Here is a 20,962-nt window from a genome sequence, read left to right on the forward strand (position 1 = left end):
AAGCCTCAGTGGGGTACACGCATACTTTGTGTACCATGTGCGTAGCAAGCACAAGGAGCCCTAGCTAATATGGTATTTGCTTATACAACTTTACACATTGGTACCATATTTCTCTAACACAGAATTACACAGCTATCTGATCATTTAACTGAGAGAGACAAATATTTATTTTACTACATCAGTGACAGATGTTTACGCAATTACACAGTTGGATAACTTCACACTTATGAAATTGTATTTTGACTGTACTTTGTGAAATGTTCATATTTTTTCGGAACCATTGTGATACTATGAGAGCTTTGAATGATGTACTTGGTATGGTATCATGATTTTTAAAGTACGTTTGAGGCAGATGACACTTTTGACATGAGCAGAGAATTTTTTTTAGGTTTTGAAATTATTGGAGGAAGCTATGACGATTTTGAGATTTGACTGAGGTGTTATGATATTATTACGATGACCACGTATTTATTATGATGAAATATTGAAGAAGTGTCTACGAATATGTATATGTGTAATAAAGCAACGAATAATGAGTAGTGGTTAGGGACTCTGGTTTGTGAAAAAGGTTGTTGTAAACTTAGAATCGTACTGTAAGAGCTATGTAATGTATGTAAATGCGTGAATGTATTACAATTCCGACGAAATTTTTTGGACACTGTTATATCAATAGGATTTTGTTTCTACAAATGTGTACCGCAAATTCTTGACCTGTGAAATTTTTTATATGAGACTGCCACTGTAGCAGAAACTGCTGTCGTTAATATTTCGGTAAGACAGTTTAGTGACCACCTGCACGTAATACGTCGTGGGATCCCAGCTACTCGACAGCCACCTGACAAAAGAAAGCCATTAAATGAAAAAAAAGAGGCAATTATCCTCGCTATTGACAGTCCTTTGTAGAAAGCATCGCAAATACGACACACTCATTACTTGGAAAGATACTTACATCTGCACACTTGATTATGACAAGCGTCTTTCTACGAGAGTTGAGAGAATTTCTACTAACATATGGAAAGTCACATGACTATTGAATGATATTTTTGTGCTTTGCTTTTCATGGTTGCTTATTTCATTTAATATCTGTTTTCCACCTGTGTAGCATCATTGATTTTATAAAATAAAATTAAATGCATTTGCTAATGTGAACACTTTCTGCCAACAGATCTATTTAATAATAATTTTATGATCCATATTCTTCGAAAAAGGAGCACTTTGAATAGAAAGAACAATAAGAAGGGATTAATAACAGTAACTTAATACATAATTTTCTTTCCAAGTACATGGTAATATTTTTTTCAATACGTTTTTGTGGTGCTCCATTTTAATTACATAGACATTAAGATGTGAATAGACATTGTCCTTATCTGCATTGTTGTCTTTAGCGTAATATTTTCTCTGCTTGAGCTTTGTCATGTTTAGGTATAAGTTATAGCATTTGCTGCTGCTGTTTGCCATGCATAGTGCTACTGAATGTCACTTTGTATTACTAGGTTAAGCCAATTTTATTACTGATTTATTTTTCTTGTTTGCTGCGCATTGCCTTATATTAGTTGTAATATTGCTGCCTTTTTTTGCCAATTTCCATGTTTGTATCATTGCTGTTTGTGTTAATTTGTTTTGTGCCGCTGCATTGCCTCGCCCCTTAGTTTAGCATCTGAGCTCAGTAGATTTAAGTTAGCTTAAGAGGGGGTAGACTATATAAGAAACTAACTATGATGAATTGGAAGAACAGCATTGAGGCTATATGCAAATGGTTTGGCCAAAAAAGTAGTGTACAGTGGAGAAAAACTGTTTTTGAAAGAGGATGTGAACAGAATACAGAAAGCATGCTTGGATAGGATTTTTTTTTTTTGACAGGAGAAAATGTTGAAATAAGAGGGACGATCTATGGAATGAAGTTTTGGGTTGGACTGCAGAACCAAATGTTACCCTGAAAACAAACCCTGTCCTTTCGTTTTGTGTTATCTCACTATGTGTTTGTGTACCCTTGTGTATTTATTTTCTTCCTGTCTCTGTGTACTGTTTCATTGAATTTTTTCTCTTCTAATAACAAGCTACATTCACTATGATGAGGAATACTGATATCCTCAAAAATAATTTGCATTAATAACATGTTATTTACTTCATAAAGATGTTTACACATTATTTATACTGTTTTGTTGTAATGCTCATGTGTGAAGTTGATGTTTCAAAAGTTATTCTGATCATTTATGTATGTACTTATGTCATAATTTTTGTAACACTGATGTATTTGTTAATTCGATTCTTTTGTAAAGCCTGTATTACTGCAAATGTTATCTGTACTATTATGTTTCTTTAATGATATATTTTGTACCTTTCTTATTGTATTCTCATGTTATAAAATTGTAATTGACACCAGTTCATCAAATTAAGTAACTTGTAAATTACATTTCACTACACATGTTTCTGTTGGCCATAGTATATGGACAATATGGGAGAAGTAGGGACTGACAGTGTTTGCGCATGTGTTAATAATTCAGCAAGGGACTGGATAACAGCATTGCTGGTTCTAAGGACATTTCAAAAAATCTTGTGTGAGTGCACAAGTGGTGGTTCATGGACTTGCTATATTCTCTGCAAGACTCTTCGATGGTGATTGTGCACCTGCACAGTCGCAACAGATGGCTGCTGGTCGTCTCTACAAGGACTATAGTGGGTCTGCATCTTTGATGGCCCACCAATACCATTATCTCTACAAGGACTGCAGTGGGTCTGCTCTGTTATGACCTACCTACAAATTGCCTTCAACCTCGATTGACTCTGCTGTGGGTTTGCTCTGTTGTGGCCCATTACCTGTCAGCATGTCAAGAGTCAGCACTGTCTTTCCATTGGAAGGACAACACTACTTCTTCAAGACTGCATGGAAATCCACTACTTCTGTGTGCATTTTCTTTTATTTCTCAGACTTTGAGAAAAAAAAACACTGCAATTTTACTGTGATGAATAATCAGGACTGTCTTTATGGACTGTGAGAAAATTTTAGCTTTTGACCAACATTGTATTAATAAGTGTGTGCATTTGATATCTTTCTTAACGTAATTATGAAAAAAAATTTCAAATCTGTATTGGCCAGTGCCCAAAACAATTTGTAAATTTTTTTGTGGGGAGCATGGGGGCTATGTAAGTAGGCTGTTTAGGTTTTTTATATTGGTAACGCCACGCAGAGCTCTGAAAATCACTGGCTGTGCTGTGTGCAGTCTGTGGCTAGTTTGCATTGTTGTCCGCCATTGTAGTGTTGGGCAGCTGGATGTTAACAGCGCGTAGCGTTGCGCAGGTGGAGGTGAGCCGCCAGCAGTGGTGGACGTGGGGAGAGAGATGGCGGAGTTTTGAAATTTGTAAGAATTGGTGTCATGAACTGCTATATATATTATGACTATTGAGGTGAATACATTGTTTGTTCTGTATTAAAATCTTTCATTTGCTAACTATGCCTATCAGTAGTTAGTGCCTTCAGTAGTTTGAATCTTTTATTTAGCTGGCAGTAGTGGCGCTCGCTGTATTGCAGTAGCTTGAGTAACGAAGATTTTTGTGAGGTAAGTGATTTGTGAAACGTATAGGTTAATGTTAGTCAGGGCCGGTCTTTGGTAGGGATTTTTAGAAGTCAGATTGCATTGCGCTAAAAATATTGTGTGTCAGTTTAAGCACAGTCTTGTATAATTTTTCTAAGGGGACGTTTTACATTGTTTGTTCTCTATTAAAATCTTTCATTCGCTAACTATGCCTATCAGTAGTTAGTGCCTTCAGTAGTTTGAATCTTTTATTTAGCTGGCAGTAGTGGCGCTCGCTGTATTACAGTAGTTCGAGTAACGAAGATTTCTGGTGAGGTAAGTTATTTGTGAAAGGTATAGGTTAATGTTAGTCAGGGCCATTCTTTCGTAGGGATTTTTGAAAGTCCGATTGCGTTGCACTAAAAACAATATGTGTCAGTTTAAGCACAGTCTTGTATAATTTTTATAAGGGGGCGTTTCACTCTACGTGGCATGGCCTCGACCAATGTTTGATGTAGTGCTGGAGGGAACTGACAACATGAATTCTGCAGGGCTTTCCACAGATCCGTAAAAGTATGAGGGGGTGGAGATTTCTTCCGAACAGCACGTTGCAGTGCATCCCAGATATTCTCAGTAATGTTCATGTTCCCATGAACCCCAAAGAGCGTTCATGGAGCAACTGAGTAGAAATTCTGGACGTGTGGGGTGTCGCATTGTCCTGCTGGAATATCTGAAGTCCGTCAGAATGCGCAATGGACATGAATGGATGCAGTTGATCAGACAGAATGCTTACGTACGTGTCACTTTTCTGTGTCGTATTTAGACGTACCAGGGATCCATATCACTCCAACTGCACACCATTACAAAACCTCCGCCAGCTTGAACAGTTCCCTACTGACATGCAGGGTCCATGGATTCATGAGGTTGTCTCCATACCTGTACATGTACGTCCGCTCGATACAACTTGAAACGAGTGTTGTCCGACCAGGCAACATGTTTCCAGTAATCAACAATCCAATGCTGGTGTTGACAGGCCCAGGCGAGGCGTAAAGCTTTGTGTCGTGCAGCTATCAAGGATACACGAGTGGGCCTTCGGTTCCGAAAGCACGTGTCGATAATGTTTCGTTGAATGGCTGGCTCGCTGACACTTGAAATCAGCATTGAAATCTGCAGCAATTTTCGGAAGTGTTGCACTTCTGTCACGTTGAACGATTCTCTCCAGTCGTCGTTGGTGCCGTTCATACAGGACATTTTTCCGGCTGCAGCTATGTCGGAGGTTTTATGTTTTGCAGGATTTCTGATATTCACGGTACACACGTGAAAAGACTCACTTCATCGTTACCTTACAGATACTGTGTCCCATCGTTTTTGCGCCGACTGTAACATCAGGTTCAAACTTATTTAAATCTTGATAACCCTCCATTGTGGCAGCAGTAACAACTATACCAGACACTTGCTGTCTTTTATAGGCTTTCCCAACTGCAGCGCCGTTTCCTGCCTGTTAACGTATCTCTACATTTGAATACGCATGTCTATACCAGTCTCTTTGGCGCTTCAGTGTATGTGGGCTCCGCAACAGACGACCTCTAGGTGTTCAGATGATTATCCGACTATGTCATCAATTACGACTGCTGTGAGCATAGGGTAATCGAGATTTTACCACGGTTCAACGGAAACGAACGATGTTTCTTGTTACACCAGGTCGTTGGTCAAGTCCAGATACGCTGTCATCCAGGCGAACCTCTGCATGAAACATTCACTGCGCCGCGGACGTAGGTCAGTGGTGGCACTATTACGCTAGATGCTAGGCATTCATGGGGCTTCTGGTCGCTATCAAAGGCACCGTGACAGTTGTGGAATTAGTTAACATTATTGTGGACCACCTGCACTCTTTCGCCTTTGATGTCTTACCCGATGGCGATGATCATTTTTCAATTGGAGAAAATCCTTACAACAAGGTCCGTATCGTACTACATTGGTCTGAGGACATGATGCTGAGCTAATGTAGATGTTTTTTGAGTCAGGAGTCTTCTGACTGATTTGATGTGGCTCGCCATGGATTCCTCTCCTGTGCCAATCTCTAGACCTCAGAGTAGTACTTGCAACCTACGTCCTCAATTAATTGATGGATGTATTCCAATCTTTATCTTCCTCTACTGTGGCTGCCCTCTAAAGCTCTCTCTAGCATCATGGAAGATATTCCCTGATGTCCTAACAAGCGTTGTGTCACCCTATTCCCGTTTCTTGTCAGTGTTTTTCATATATTCCTTTCATCGGGTATTCAGTGGAGAACCTCCACGTTTCTTACCTTAACAGTCCAACTAATGTTCAACTTCATTCCGTAACATCACGTATCAAATGTTTCTGTCCTAATTTAATCCAGTTTCTCACAGTACATATCTCACTACCATAAAATGCTGTGCTTCAATTCTCAGAAATCTGTTCCTCATATTAACCCCTATTTTTGATACTAGCAGACTACCCTTGGCCAGGAATGCCCTTTTTGCCATTGCTGTTCTGCTCTGTGTGTCCACCCTGCTCCGTCCGTCATGTGTTATTTTGCGACGTAGGTAACAGAAATCATTACCTTCGTCCACTTCGTGATCCCCAATTCCGATGTTAAGTCCCTTTCTGTTCTCATTCCAGCAACTTCTACTTACTTTTTTCTTCCTTCGATTTATCTCCATATTCCGTACCCGTTAGACTGTTCATTCTATTTACACATATTTTAATTCTTTTTCACATTCACCAAGGAACGCAGTGTCATCAGCGAATCTTATCACGGATATCCTTTCACCTTGAATTTTAATCCCACTCTCTAAGCACTCTTTTAGTTTCCCTCATTCCTTTTTAGGTGTACAGATTGAACAGTAGGAGCGAAGGAGTATACTCATATCTTACACCCTTGTCAAACAGAGACATTCATTCTTTGTCTTTGACTCTATCGTTCCCTATAGTTTCTTCTAGTTATTGTACATTACCTGCCTTTCGTTACAGCTTACCTCCATTTTTCCCACAATTTCAAACATCTTGGACCATTTGACATTCTCGGAAACTTCAATGAACGTGTCCGTTTTACTTCAGTCTTGCTTCTATTATTAACCGCAATGACAGAACTGCCTCTCTAGTGTCTTTACCTCTCCTAAAGACAAACTGGTCGTCATCTAACAGATCCTCAATTTTCTTTCCATTCTTCTGTACACTATTCATGTCAGAAACTTGGATACGTGAGCTGTTAAGCTAATTGTGCGATAATTCTCGCTCGTGCCGGTTCTTGCTATCTCCAGAATTGTGTGGATGATATTTTTCCGAAAGTCTGATGCATATCGCTAGTCTCATACATTCTACACACCAACGTGCATAGACGCTGCCACTTACCCCAAGGACATTTTGGGAATTCCGATGGAATATTATGTACCCGTTCTGCCTCAGTTGACCTCAAGTCTTCCAAAGCTCTTTCAAATTGTGCTTCCAATACTAGATCCACTGTCTCCTCCCTGTCGACTCCTATTTTTTCTTCTACTACGTTATTAGAAGAGTGTCCCCATCGTATAGGCCGTCACTGTACTCTTTCACATATCGCTCTCTGCTCAGCGTTTTCAAGAGGATTTCCCACTGCACTCTTAACGGGCTAGTGACCTCTGTTGGGCCACCAATCAATCCTGCGTTGAAACTTCCAGGCAGATTAAAACTATGTGCCTGACCGAGACTCGAACTCAGGAGCTTTGCTTTTCGCAGGCAAGTGCTTTACTATGTGAGCTACCTAAGCACGACTTACGACCCGTCCTCACAATTTTACTTCCGCCATTACCTCGTCTCCTACCTTCCAAACTTTACAGAAGTTCTCAGGTGGTAGAGCACTTGCCCGCGAAATGCAAAGGTTCCGAGTTCGAGTCTCAGTCCGGCACATAGGTTTAATCTGCCAGGAAGTTTCAAAATCACCGCGCAATCCGCTGCAGAGTGAATATTTCATTCTGCACCCTACGTTGCTTTAAATTTTACCGAAAGATTTAACTTTTCTGTATGCTAGTCCGCCCTTCCAATGATCACTTCTTTCTCGTTGTCTTCACATTTTTCATGCAGTCATTTTGCTTTAGCTTCCGCACTTCCTATTTATTTCGCTCCTAAGTAACTTTTATTTCTGTATTCCTAATGTCTCCTGCACTATTTTGTACCTCCTTTTTTCATCGATCTTCTGAAGTATTTCGCAGTTATCTTCTTTGTGTCCGCATTTTTCTTTCCAACTTCTGTTATCCTCGTTTTTAGATATGTCCATTCCTATTAAACTGAACTTCATGCTGAGCTATTCATTATTGCTGTATCTGTAGCCTGAAAGGACTTCAAGCGGGTCTCTTCGCTTCTTAGTGCTTCCGTATCCTCTTCCTTGCGCATTGATTCTTCCTCATTAGTCTCTTAAACTTCAGCCTCCTTTTCATCAGTAGTAAATTGTGATATGAGTCTTATCTACTCTTGCGTGCGCCTTACAATCAAGTACCTGAATTTGGAATTTCTACCTGACAATGATCTAATCTAATCTAACTGACATCTTTCTGTATCTCTTTACGTTTTCCAGCTATACCTCCTCCTCTTGTGTTCCCGAACAGAGTATTCGCTATTACTAACTGATATTTATTGCCCAACTCAATTAGTTTTCCCCTCTCTCGCTCTTATTTGCAAGCCCATATTCTTTCTTAATCCACTTCCTCCCCTACAGCTGCATTCCAGTCTTCCACGACTATTAGATTTGCATATACGGAATTACCTGGTCAATATCCTCATATACTTTCTACATCTATTCATACACTGCTTGCACTGTTGGCATGTATTCCTAAACTATCATTCTCGATGTTGGTTTGCTGTCGATTCTGTTAAGAGCAACCCTATTACTCAACTGTTCACAGTAACTCACTCTCTGTCCCAGCTCCCTATTCATAATGAATCCTTCTCACGTTATACCATTTTATACTGTTGTTGATATTACCTTATACTTGTCAGGCTAGATATAATTGCCTTCTTTCCATTTCACTTCACTGGCCCGACTATATCTAAATTGAGCTTTAAAATTTCCCTTTCCAGAAATCCTAGCTTCCCTACTGAGTTCACACTTTTGAAATTCCACGCCCCAACTCATGGAACGGTATCCTTTCATTGGTTATTGAGTCTTTCCTCATGGTCACCTGGCCCGTGGCAGTCTCCTCCTGGAGATTTCAGAGGGAGACTAAGCTGGTATCTGCTTCTAATGAGATCATCATTAGACTTTTTCGTTTACAGAACACATGTTCTGTGGATGTTACGTGTCTTTAATGCACTGGTTTTCGTTTCCTTGTGTTCCCTCATTCCGACGATCATTGGTGATATTTCTTTTAGGGGCAGTTTCCAACCGCAACGACAAGAGAGTGCCCTGGACTTTCGTCCGCTCTTCCACCCTTTTTTATATGATTAGCAAGATGCTACTCCTAGACCACGAGTACCCACATTGATTTATTTGTCAATAAATTTGCCTGAACCCAAAGGGGAAAATGTGGGACGCTACAGCGCCCCTCCCTGCGCCCACAAACCGTCGGCCTATAATTTCCGAGAACTGCGTTACTCGTGTGTAGATATCATGTACCTCATACCTGCGGAAAACTAGGACGGATTTATTGTACCCATGTTGAAATGTTTCACTCAGAGCAGTTTCATAAACCTCGAATTCGCGATTCATCTCGCATATTTGATCTGCTCCTCATGATTCGCGTTACTCTATTCGGTTTACTAGCAGCCTCTGGGGAAGGGGTGAACAGAGTTACGTACCCTTAATAGAAGCAAGACCTGAAACAAATAGCGTTCACTTCTTACAGCTCGTAATTCTTTAGTAGTAAAGGGAGACCCGAATAACAAGCATCAAGTCTGTAGAAGTTAACCGCCTGCCGAATCACGAGCATTAAAACCCATAATACAAGACACCATAACATACTCAAGTAACATTACAAGCACACTATCTTAACACTAAACATGGCCTGCGCACTATCGTAGAAAGACTCATGCAGCCTTTACACTACTCACGTACTCACTGAGCAGTGGTTCACACTCTTAACACCACTACTCAACATATACCAGAACCAAGAGTGAATTCCTTACTCCCGCCACGGCGGGGGTAATCACATATAAACTACTGTTTCCAGCTGTGCACATAAATTACGATCACAAAACACAACTTCAAAGAACTAGCAGATGCCTCAATTAATAACAGCAAACTACGAGAATGCACAAAGCATACATAGGCATCCAGCATCAGGTAGTACAATATACACACTTGATAGTGCATTGGACGCCATTACCACCAGCTCGATGCCGACTCACTCCTCAAATCATAACACGGGGCAGCCAGCAACAAACGCTCCTCCGTAACGGCCACTCCAAGATTCACCAACACAGCATTTACCCAAGCAACGGGCAAGCACGGCCCCTAGGGACCCGGAGCGGAAAACCAAGAGAGCCATAGCCGGAAGCGCCGGGCTTAAATAGCGGTCAGAAGAGGAAAACCAAAGAGAAAACGCGCATGCCAGAACGAGCGGAATTACTGCCCCTACTAGATAAGAGAATAACTAGCGCCAGCGGCTCCCCCACGGCTCTTTCACGATTCGTTTCGGAGAAATGTTTGATCGTTCATAAAAGTGTGGTTTCTCCAACAAGAGGTCTCAGCTTTCTCAATAAATGACTTGTTACAAAGTAAGTTCAAGAGTAACTGCGAATCACTACAGGTCTTAGCGTGCACCCTTCTTTGTCTTTCTTCTGCAGACCATATACTCTGGCTATTCGGGGAGTTACATTCTTGCTGACAGAAGTATCCACTCTGGAACCAAAGATCTTTTCCCTTGACGAACGAGTCCGTTGATTGAGTCGCTTTTTAACTTGCAGTGCACGGCATCAGTCGATAGTTGTTCCACCTTCGTGTGGAACTCCACAGCGTCCATTACCCCTATCCGCTTTGGTGATCAAAGAGCTTTCATTTCTCCAGAGATCATTAAGAGTTTTTCTGTCCTGCGCCGGCATGTTGTTCTTTTCTTTTCGACAGAATACTTGATTCCTTCAGTCGTATTTTTTCGTCTTGAATCTTAAGGAGAGCAAACAAGGACGATTGGGCGGCACTGACAATTTCTGGGAGTTCTCTTAAACGTAGTTGTGAAACTTGTTGCGTTTGACGAGATGTGTAGGGCTACTCGTTTTTAATTCAGAATGGCGACATTTCTGTGCACTTCATTCGTCAGCTTCTTGAACTTCTCTTTTTTCCTCATTGTATTAAAATCTGTTAACTCTCTTGCGTAATTCAAAGTTACTCCATCCACTTTACCCAGTTTCCAAGTGAGAGAATTGTCGCCAATGAAAAATGCATTATTTCACAAAGAAATGCTTTGGTACTCTTTCGTAGCTCCTCGTGGTTTTTGTTGGCTGCACGTGGTGACTAATTCCGAAGAAATGGGGGATAAGCAAGAGCCACTACTTACATTTTACATAAGATTCAGCAGCAATGGCGTCCGAAGACTTGCCGTATAAGGAATAACCCTCGTTCTCTCAACAGTCAAAGATGGCGGAGGAATGGGAAGAGCTGCAGAGCTCTCTATTGACCTTGGTATGGAAAACTGACACCAATTTGTGGAATATTCTGCAATGATCGACAGCATGAGGATGCCGAAGGCAATGAAAACCACTACATTAAATGCAAATAATGTGTATCTACAGTACATGTGGCCTGTAACTGGTAGTCATAACCTCTCCATCAGAAAACGATTCCCGATTATTCTCCCATACAGATGCCTCGCAGCGGACTGCCAGCTGGATGGCAACTGTGAGATAAACTTCTACAACTCAGAGCCTGGAATGTCAATAGTCTGAATGTAGTAATGAAGCTCGAAAAACTGAAAAGATAGGCTCAGTCACGGTGTAGTGGAGGTCAGTCAACGGAAAGAAGATCAGGATGTATGGTCAGACGAGTATAGTGCAACAGCAGAAGAAAATGTTAGGATGGGAGTGGGATTCATTATGAATGGGAAAGTAGGGCAAAGAGTGAGCTGTTGTAAACAGTCCAGTGACATGGTTGTTCTCATCGGATTCGACAGCAAACCAGCGCTAAAAACAATACTCCAGGCATTCTTGCCAAAGTCATAAGTAGAAACTAAAGAGAGAGAGAGAGAGGAAATATGTGGACACTAAATGGGCAACTCAGTAGGTAATGACAGCTGAAAATTTATTAGTTATGGGGGATTGGAATACGGCAGTAAAGAATGGAACAGAAGTCACAGCTATGCTACAAGGAATGAGAGAGGAGAAAACTGAGTTCTGCAATAAATTTCAGGTAGTAATGCATAATGTAATATTAAAACAGCCACTAAAGGAGGAGGTATACCTGAAAAACGTTTGAAGACACTAGAAGAATGCAGCTGGCCTACATTATGCTCAGACAGAGATTAAGAAATTAGATAGTGGATTTTAATTTGTACTAAAGAGCAGATATAGACTCATATCACAGCAAGGTAATGATTAAGAACAGACTGAAGTTTTAAAAAAAACGTAATAATCAATGTGTAAAGAAATGGTATCTTAAGTACCGAATAATGATGAGGTGTGTTCGAAGTACTCGACTACTGTAGATATAGAAGATAGCAGGTCCTTTTGATCCACCTTCTCTCCGCTTTATTTGCTCATATTCTATGGTCATTGAGATTATTAGAGAGGGCTCACAGAACTTAGAACACTGACTTCAGTCGCAGCTAAATGCATACAGTCACTTGAGGTGGAGAAGCCGAGCGCTTGTATTTCATCAGGCAGCGACCCTTGTGGCAGGTGACGCTGAATAGCGCGAGTTCTGAGGAGGACAGGCCGCAGATATGTAAAGGGCAACCAGCTGGCGCTTTGACAAGGCAGGAGACGCAACCCAAATTACAGGAAGTCACTGGGGTACAGAAGTGGAACGATAGCAGTAGGGGCTCAGCTGCGTTGTCCGTGTAGCTGGAGGAGAAATGCACAAGTTCTTTGCAGAAGTTGTGTACGAATGCGAGAGCTGCAACTGGTCCCAGGCAAAGCGAGCAGAGTCCACGTTTCAGCAGGGGGACTCATATTGTCTCCCGTTTCCACAAGTTCGGTATCTGCTTGTTGACAAAATTTCTCGGAAACACTACTGGCGGCCGGAGTCTAGTCGGACGAGAAAAATGGTTCAAATGGCTCTGAGCACTATTGGACTTAACATCTAGGTCATCAGTCCCCTAGAACTAAGAACTACTTAAACCTATTATAGTGTGGAAGAGAACAATTTGGTCGAGGTCTGCGCAAGAGTTCGGACAGTATAATAGTCGTTCGGGCAGAAGAGCACAGACAAGATTTGGTTTTTATTTATTAATTATTTATTTATTTACACCTCAAGTTGCTTAGGACCAAATTAAGGAACAAATCTCGAAGGTCATGGAACGAGTCAGTGCATGAAATTACAACATAGAAGTAATAACAGATAAAGATAAATGTTCATGAACCTGAAAAAGTCAGTCCATAAGTGTAAGTAAACGCTATCAGCAATACAATAAGAATCAGCTTAATTTTTCAAGGAACTCCTAGACAGAATATAAGGAGTGACCTATGAGGAAACTCTTCAGTTTCGATTTGAAAGCGCGTGGATTACTCCTAAGATTTTTGAATTCGAGTGGCAGCTTATTGAAAATGGGTGCAGCAGTATACTGCACACCTTTTTGCACAAGAGTTAAGGAAGTCGGATCCAAATGCAGATTTGATTTCTGCCGAGTATTAACGGAGTGAATAGTGCTTATTCTTGGGAATAAACTAATATTGGTAACAAGAAACAACAATAAGGAATATACATATTTAAACTAATATTGGTAACAAGAAACGACAATAAGGAATATACATATTTAAACTAATATTGGTAACAAGAAACGACAATAAGGAATATACATATTGAGAGGCCAATGTCAAAGTACCCAGACTCGTGAACAGAGGTCGGCAAGAGGTTCTTGAACTCACACCACTTATTGTCCGAACCACCCGTTTCTGAGCCAAAAATATCCTTGTAGAATGGGAAGAGTTACCCCAAAATATAATACCATACGGCACAAGTGAATGAAAATAAACGAAGTACACTAATTTTGGTGTCGAAGTATCACTCACTTTTGAGACCGTTCGAATAGTAAAAATGGCAGTATTAAGTCTTTGAACAAGATCCTGAACGTCGGTTTTCCACAACAGCTTACTATCTATCTGAACACCTAGAAATTTGAAATGTTCAGTTTCACTTATCATATGCCCATTCTGTGAAATTAAAACGTCAGGTTTTGTTGAATTATGTGTAGGAAACTGTAAAAATTGGGTCTTACTATGATTTAACGTTAGTTTATTTTCTACAAGCCATGAACTGAGGTCATGTACTGCACATTTGTAACCGAGTCAATGTTGCACACAACATCCTTTACTACCAAGCTCGTGTCATCAGCAAACAGAAATGTTTTAGAGTTACCCATAATACTAGAGGGCATATCATTTATATAAATAAGGAACTGGAGCGGCCCTAAAACTGACCCCTTGGACACTCCCCACTTGACAGTAACCCACTCAGATCCCACATCACAGCCGTTATCAACATTGTGAATAAACGTCAGAGCGCCGTCTTAAATTGATGTTCTTGTCTGGCCCTTAAGGCATAAGATTGTTATGCTTTGGTATGGGGCCTTCAGCCGAATTTTGCGTGAAATGTTTTAAGATAAGGCCTTCTGCCTTTTGATTGGAACTCTTCTTATTGCTTAATATGTGCCTCCAGCCAAGTTCCATTATAATTAAATTGCTGAGGCCTTCAGCCTGTTTAGATTAAAGATTAGAAAATACTCTTGGGTGAAACGTGCAGAAGAACCTTGTATATCAATTTCTTGTTTAGGCTTTGTGTCTTGGATTTTGAGCGTGGCCTTCAGCCGATCTAAAGTTAATCAAAAGAGGTCGATTAAAGGTATGTGTGTTTTGCATCCTTGTTGCAATACTGTGTGTTGATGAATAAAGTTTGTATGTTGAGTGCAACCGTCAGAAACTTATTTTGGCCCCCTTTCCACAACCTAATCCGCTCTGTCCTGCTAGCCCAGGCATTTCAAAAATCTTGAGAGCAAATTCCTTTGTTTTACTGCTCGCTCACGGAAGCAGCAGTTGTCTGTTCCAAGCACATTGTAGTAGTTGGTTTTCGAGTTCAGTTCGTAGTCACTGTCAGTCCTATTAATCGTAGTCAGATAGCATTATCCCTTGATAGTCGCAATTAAAGTCGAGGCATAAACTTTGGTTTAACTTTGCCAATTGCTTATCAGATAATTCTACTTCATGAGTATTAGTGTATGGTCAAATTGTTATGCTGACCTACATCCCACCATTTACTTGTGTTTTTTGTGAATAAATCTGTCGTGATATTTAATTCTTTCTTTCATTCAAGCTCACAAGATACCTTGGTCACCTTTAATAGTTTATTTACTTTTGTGGGAGATAATAGGAGAAGTCTTGTAGTGAAAAATAAAGTGTGTCGTCTTCAGTGACACTACAAAGGGCCACCTTTTATAGTCATTTGCTCTACTAACCCATGTGCTTAAGTGGTGATTCTGTGTTTACAGTTACTGAGAAGCAGAATATGATCAGATGTACCTAAATGCCTGCTCACGAGAGAGAAACTTTGGAGTTATGAATACCACTCTAGCAGTTCAGTTGAAGAGGTGTGGACATCTCCAAAATGGGCAGTCATGTACGCTAGACAGAAATACGTACAAGGAAAGTAACTGCGAAGAAACTTTGGCTATCAGAAGAAAGACTTCAGCTGTTCTATGGCAGAGGGAATTTCAAAAATATTCAGGGAAAGACAAGCTTCGTTGAAATTTAGCAAAGGCATGAACAGCTGTGCAGTAGGGACTTCACTCTTAAAATAGAGAGAGGATCCAGTATTAGAGTTTGACAAAGATCTGACCTGCGATCAAATAACACGAAAGTCACTAAAATTGACGGAGGAAGTGGCGTCCAAGTGAGTACCGCAGAATATATGAGTCTGAAGACATGTCATAAGACTTCCGGAAAAATATGATCCGCACAGCCTTAACATTGGTAGAAGTAAGTGCTAGAAATGTTACACAATCAGCTGAATAGTTCATGCATGCAAATTGCTGACAAGAATATTGCATAAAACAATAGATGAAAATATCAGAAATGTAGGTAATCTGCTTCGACCCAACCGATCGATTGCTGAAACTTTTGGAATTGACAAAGAATGCGTAAGGCAAATTTTACATTACCAATTTAACATGAGAAACGGGTGCGACAAACTGGTGCTGAAAACTCGCACAATCAAACAAAAAGAAGATCGTGAAGATGTTGCTGGTATTCACGGTACACTCGTGAAACGATTGTACGGGAAAATCTCCATTTCATCGCTACCTCGGAGATTTTGTGTCCCATCGCGCCGACTATAACACCACGTTCAAACTCTTCAAAATATTGATAACCAACCATTGTAGCAGCAGTACCAAATCTAAAAATTGCGCAGACCGTTGTTATTTTAAATAACGAGCAATATTCGGCCTCTCTACATATCTCTGTATTTGAATACGCATACGTATACCAGTTTCTTTGGCGCTTCAGTGTAAATTCCAGGATTCAACACGGCTGCGGCCAAGACTAATCACTGTAAATTAAATTCCAGTGATCCATGAGGTAGCAAACGCAGAGGCACAGATATCAGAGCGCGAGCACTACTGATCGCCAAATTTTCCAATAATGGAACTTGCGTACACGGAAACAATGAGGGCAAAACTGCAGGCGTCTACGTCCACACAGCATGGACAAACAGGAAAGCGCATATCTACTGAAGGCCGTAAGAGGACTCCGGAGATTCAGAATGTGATTGCCACTACCCTAAGGAGTGACAAGTCGACCACGGCACAAACAGACCCAACGACCGAAGGAACCGTTGCACGCGAAAATCCACTTGTGGTACCCTTTCGCTGTGCTCCTATTGCCCCTTTCGCATAACAACGTACTGCCAGCCTCTTTCAAACTCTCTGGGCCAGCAACCGTCTACAAAAAAAGCAAGTTAAATTCGCACCGCCTATCGGGGTGTAAGTGAAAGAAGGTACCGGGAAGACAGAGAAAAGATGAAGTGTCCAAGATGTTACTCCAGGAGGATGTAGAAAGAATGTGCGCAACTGAAAATAATAAACACTAAAATGAAGATCTGGCTCTGTCTTACTACCCCATGAAGCAGGTCTTAGGATCTCTTAATTCTATAAATTACAGTCTAAACATAAATGAATGATGAAGGCAACTAATCCTACTAAATGGTAAACATTGTTCCTGCTTATATATTAATTGTAAATTTAAAAAAAACCTTTATATTACAAAGTTCATATTACCTAAGAAAAAGATTGAATAATCATCGAAAGGATAATGTTCTACTAGTCGGGGCGTGGAATGTCAGAAGCTTGAACGTGATAGGGAAACTAGAAAATCTGAAAAGGGAAATGCAAAGTCCCAATCTAGATATAGTAGGGGTCAGTGAAGTGAAGTGGAAGGAAGACAAGGATTTCTGGTCAGATGAGTATCGGGTAATAACAACAGCAGCAGAAAATGGTATAACAGGTGTAGGATTCGTTATGAATAGGAAGGTAGGGCAGAGGGTGTGTTACTGTGAACAGTTCAGTGACCGGGTTGTTCTAATCAGAATAGACAGCAGACCAACACCGACAACGATAGTTCAGGTATACATGCCGACGTCGCAAGCTGAAGATGAACAGATAGAGAAAGTGTATGAGGATATTGAAAGGGTAATGCAGTATATAAAGGGGGACGAAAATCTAATAGTCATGGGCGACTGGAATGCAGTTGTAGGAGAAAGAGTAGAAGAAAAGGTTACAGGAGAATATGGGCTTGGGACAAGGAATGAAAGAGGAGAAGGACTAATTGAGTTCTGTAACAAGTTTCAGCTAGTAATAGCGAATACCCTGTTCAAGAATCACAAGAGGAGGAGGTATACTTGGAAAAGGCCGGGAGATACGGGAAGATTTCAATTAGATTACATCATGGTCAGACAGAGATTCCGAAATCAGATACTGGATTGGAAGGCTACCCAGGAGCAGATATAGACTCAGATGACAATATAGTAGTGATGAAGAGTAGGCTGAAGTTCAAGACATTAGTCAGGAAGAATCAATACGCTAAGAAGTGGGATACGGAAGTTCTAAGGAATGACGAGATACGTTTGAAGTTCTCTAACGCTATAGATACAGCAATAAGGAATAGCGCAGTAGGCAGTACAGTTGAAGAGGAATGGACGTCTCTAAAAAGGGCTATCACAGAAGTTGGGAAGGAAAACATAGGTACAAAGAAGGTAGCTGCGAAGAAACCATGGGTAACAGAAGAAATACTTCAGTTGATTGATGAAAGGGGAAGTACAAACATGTTCCGGGAATATCAGGAATACAGAAATGCAAGTCGCTGAAGAATGAAATAAATAGGAAGTGCAGGGAAGCTAAGACGAAATGGCTGCAGGAAAAATGTGAAGACATCGAAAAAGATATGATTGTCGGAAGGACAGACTCAGCATACAGGAAAGTCAAAACAACCTTTGGTGACATTAAAAGCAACGGTGGTAACATTAAGAGTGCAACAGGAATTCCACTGTTAAATGCAGAGGAGAGAGCAGATAGGTGGATAGAATACATTGAAAGCCTCTATGGGGGTGTAGATTTGTCTGATGTGATAGAAGAAGAAACAGGAGTCGATTTAGAGGAGATAGGGGATCCAGTATTAGAATCGGAATTTAAAAGAGCTTTGGAGGACTTACGGTCAAATAAGGCAGAAGGGATAGATAACATTCCATCAGTATTTCTAAAATCATTAGGGGAAGTGGCAACAAAACGACTATTCACGTTGGTGTGTAGAATATATGAGTCTGGCGACATACCATCTGACTTTCGGAAAAGCATCATGCACACAATTCCGAAGACGGCAAGAGCTGACAAGTGCGAAAATTATCGCACAATCAGCTTAACAGCTCATGCATCGAAGCTGCTTACAAGAATAATATACAGAAGAATGGAAAAGAAAATTGAGAATGCGCTAGGTGCCGATCAGTTTGGCTTTAGGAAAAGTAAAGGCACGAGAGAGGCAATTCTGACGTTACAGCTAATAATGGAAGCAAGGCTAAAGAAAAATCAAGACACCTTCATAGGATTTGTCGACCTGGAAAAAGCGTTCGACAATATAAAATGGTGGAAGCTGTTCAAGATTCTGAAAAAAGTAGGGGTAAGCTATAGGGAGAGACGGGTCATATACAATATGTACAACAACCAAGAGGGAATAATAAGAGTGGACGATCAAGAACGAAGTGCTCGTATTAAGAAGGGAGTAAGACAAGGCTGTAGCCTTTCGCCCCAACTCTTCAATCTGTACATCGAGGAAGCAATGATGGAAATAAAAGAAAGGTTCAAGAGTGGAATTAAAATACAAGGTGAAAGGATATCAATGATACGATTCGCTATCCTGAGTGAAAGTGAAGGAGAATTAAACGATCTGCTGAACGGAATGAACAGTCTAATGAGTACACAGTACCGTTTGAGAGTAAATCGGAGAAAGACGAAGGTAATGAGAAGTAGTAGAAATGAGAACAGCGAGAAACTTAACATCAGGATTGATGATCACGAAGTCAATGAAGTTAAGGAATTCTGCTACCTAGGCAGTAAAATAACCAATGACGGACGAAACAAGGAGGACATCACAAGCAGACTCGCTATGGCAAAAAAGGCATTTCTGGCCAAGAGAAGTCTACTAATATTAAATACCGGCCTTAGTTTGAGGAAGAAATTTCTGAGGATATACGTCTGGAGTACAGCATTGTATGGTAGTGAAACATGGACTGTGGGAAAACCGGAACAGAAGAGAATCGAAGCATTTGAGATGTGATGCTATAGACGAATGTTGAAAATTAGGTGGACTGATAAGGTAAGGAATGAGGAGGTTCTACGCAGAATCGGAGAGGAAAGGAATATGTGGAAAACACTGATAAGGAGAAGGGACAGGATGATAGGACATTTGCTAAGACATGAAGGAATGACTTCCATGGTACTAGAGGGAGCTGTAGAGGGCAAAAACTGTAGAGGAAGACAGAGATTGGAATACGTCAAGCAAATAATTGAGGACGTAGGTTGCAAGTGCTACTCTGAGATGAAGAGGTTAGCACAGGAAAGGAATTCGTGGCGGGCCGCATCAAACCAGTCAGTAGACATATGCCCAAAAAAAAAAAAGAAAAAGTAAAATTACTAATCAATTGCCCAACTCTGACCCTTATTATGAGTGCGCGGTCTAATATGAATAACGCGAAATGACTGACATGACATCATCTACGAACCAAACACTTGAAGACACTACTTTCAAAGATGATCTACGACGGTGTGGAACCTCAGTGGAAATGAACTACCGTGATCACAGTTGTTTAGCTTTTATAGCCCTAATAAGCCGAAGCGATTTGTGATATCACCGTATGTACTGCGTCCGGTGTGTCGAAATGATGGTTCTCGTACTCGTCTGCAACGATGGAAGACGTCCAGCCAGAAATAAACTCTTTCAAACACTAGGACGGCAGAAAGGTGGTCCTCTGACTAATATACTTTAATACTGTCTTCTCCTCTCTGTGTTCTACAGACAAGAAACGCGAATTCCCAGCCACAAGGACGGAGTTCAGATAACGTCTCAACGTAAGTATAGACAGAGGAAGTGCTCTCAATTGCTGAACGCTGCGTACTCAACGTCGACTTCCGACCCGGAAGTGAAGTCCAGGATAGTATAGGTTCGCAACAGTACAGTGACAAACAGTTCTAACTATAAACTCTCCTGAGAGCAAAGACAGCAAGTCCGTCAATACCAACAAAGCTGATATCGAGCGACAGTCACAAAACCGATGCTCCCAACGGAAGACTTCGTCTTTCCACTCCTGTCTTCCCAGCAAGGCTGGGCTCCCCACCCTCGTAATTCCAAAAACGAATCATATTCCGCAAACGGCGGAAGATTCTCCCTGTCTATAGATTCATCCGAGCGCCGACCAACCATATTTTTAGTCTTTTGTCGTCCAGCGGGGAAAGTTTGCGAGGAAAAACCTATAGTCGTACAATGGTACACTTCTGAGTAAAAATCGTTGGAAATAACCCAGCCTGCGTGTTTTCCGAGGTGCCGCTTCTTCGCTCCTCTCACCTGCGTCCACGATTTGCAGAGTTCGGAAGTATTATACGGTTATCCTTCCGCCCCTACTACAATAGAGGCCAGCTGTGACCGTATTGTGCTCCAGAGCTCAGGTGCCACGACGTCCGTCTTGCCACTTCCTGTGTTTAAGCAGGACTAACACACCTGTGTGGATCTTCCACCCAGAGCTTGAGTTCTGCCTGTGGCACTGCAGACTG

Source organism: Schistocerca gregaria, chromosome 1 (assembly GCF_023897955.1).
Source record: "Schistocerca gregaria isolate iqSchGreg1 chromosome 1, iqSchGreg1.2, whole genome shotgun sequence".
NCBI classification, from domain to species: Eukaryota; Metazoa; Arthropoda; class Insecta; order Orthoptera; family Acrididae; genus Schistocerca; species Schistocerca gregaria.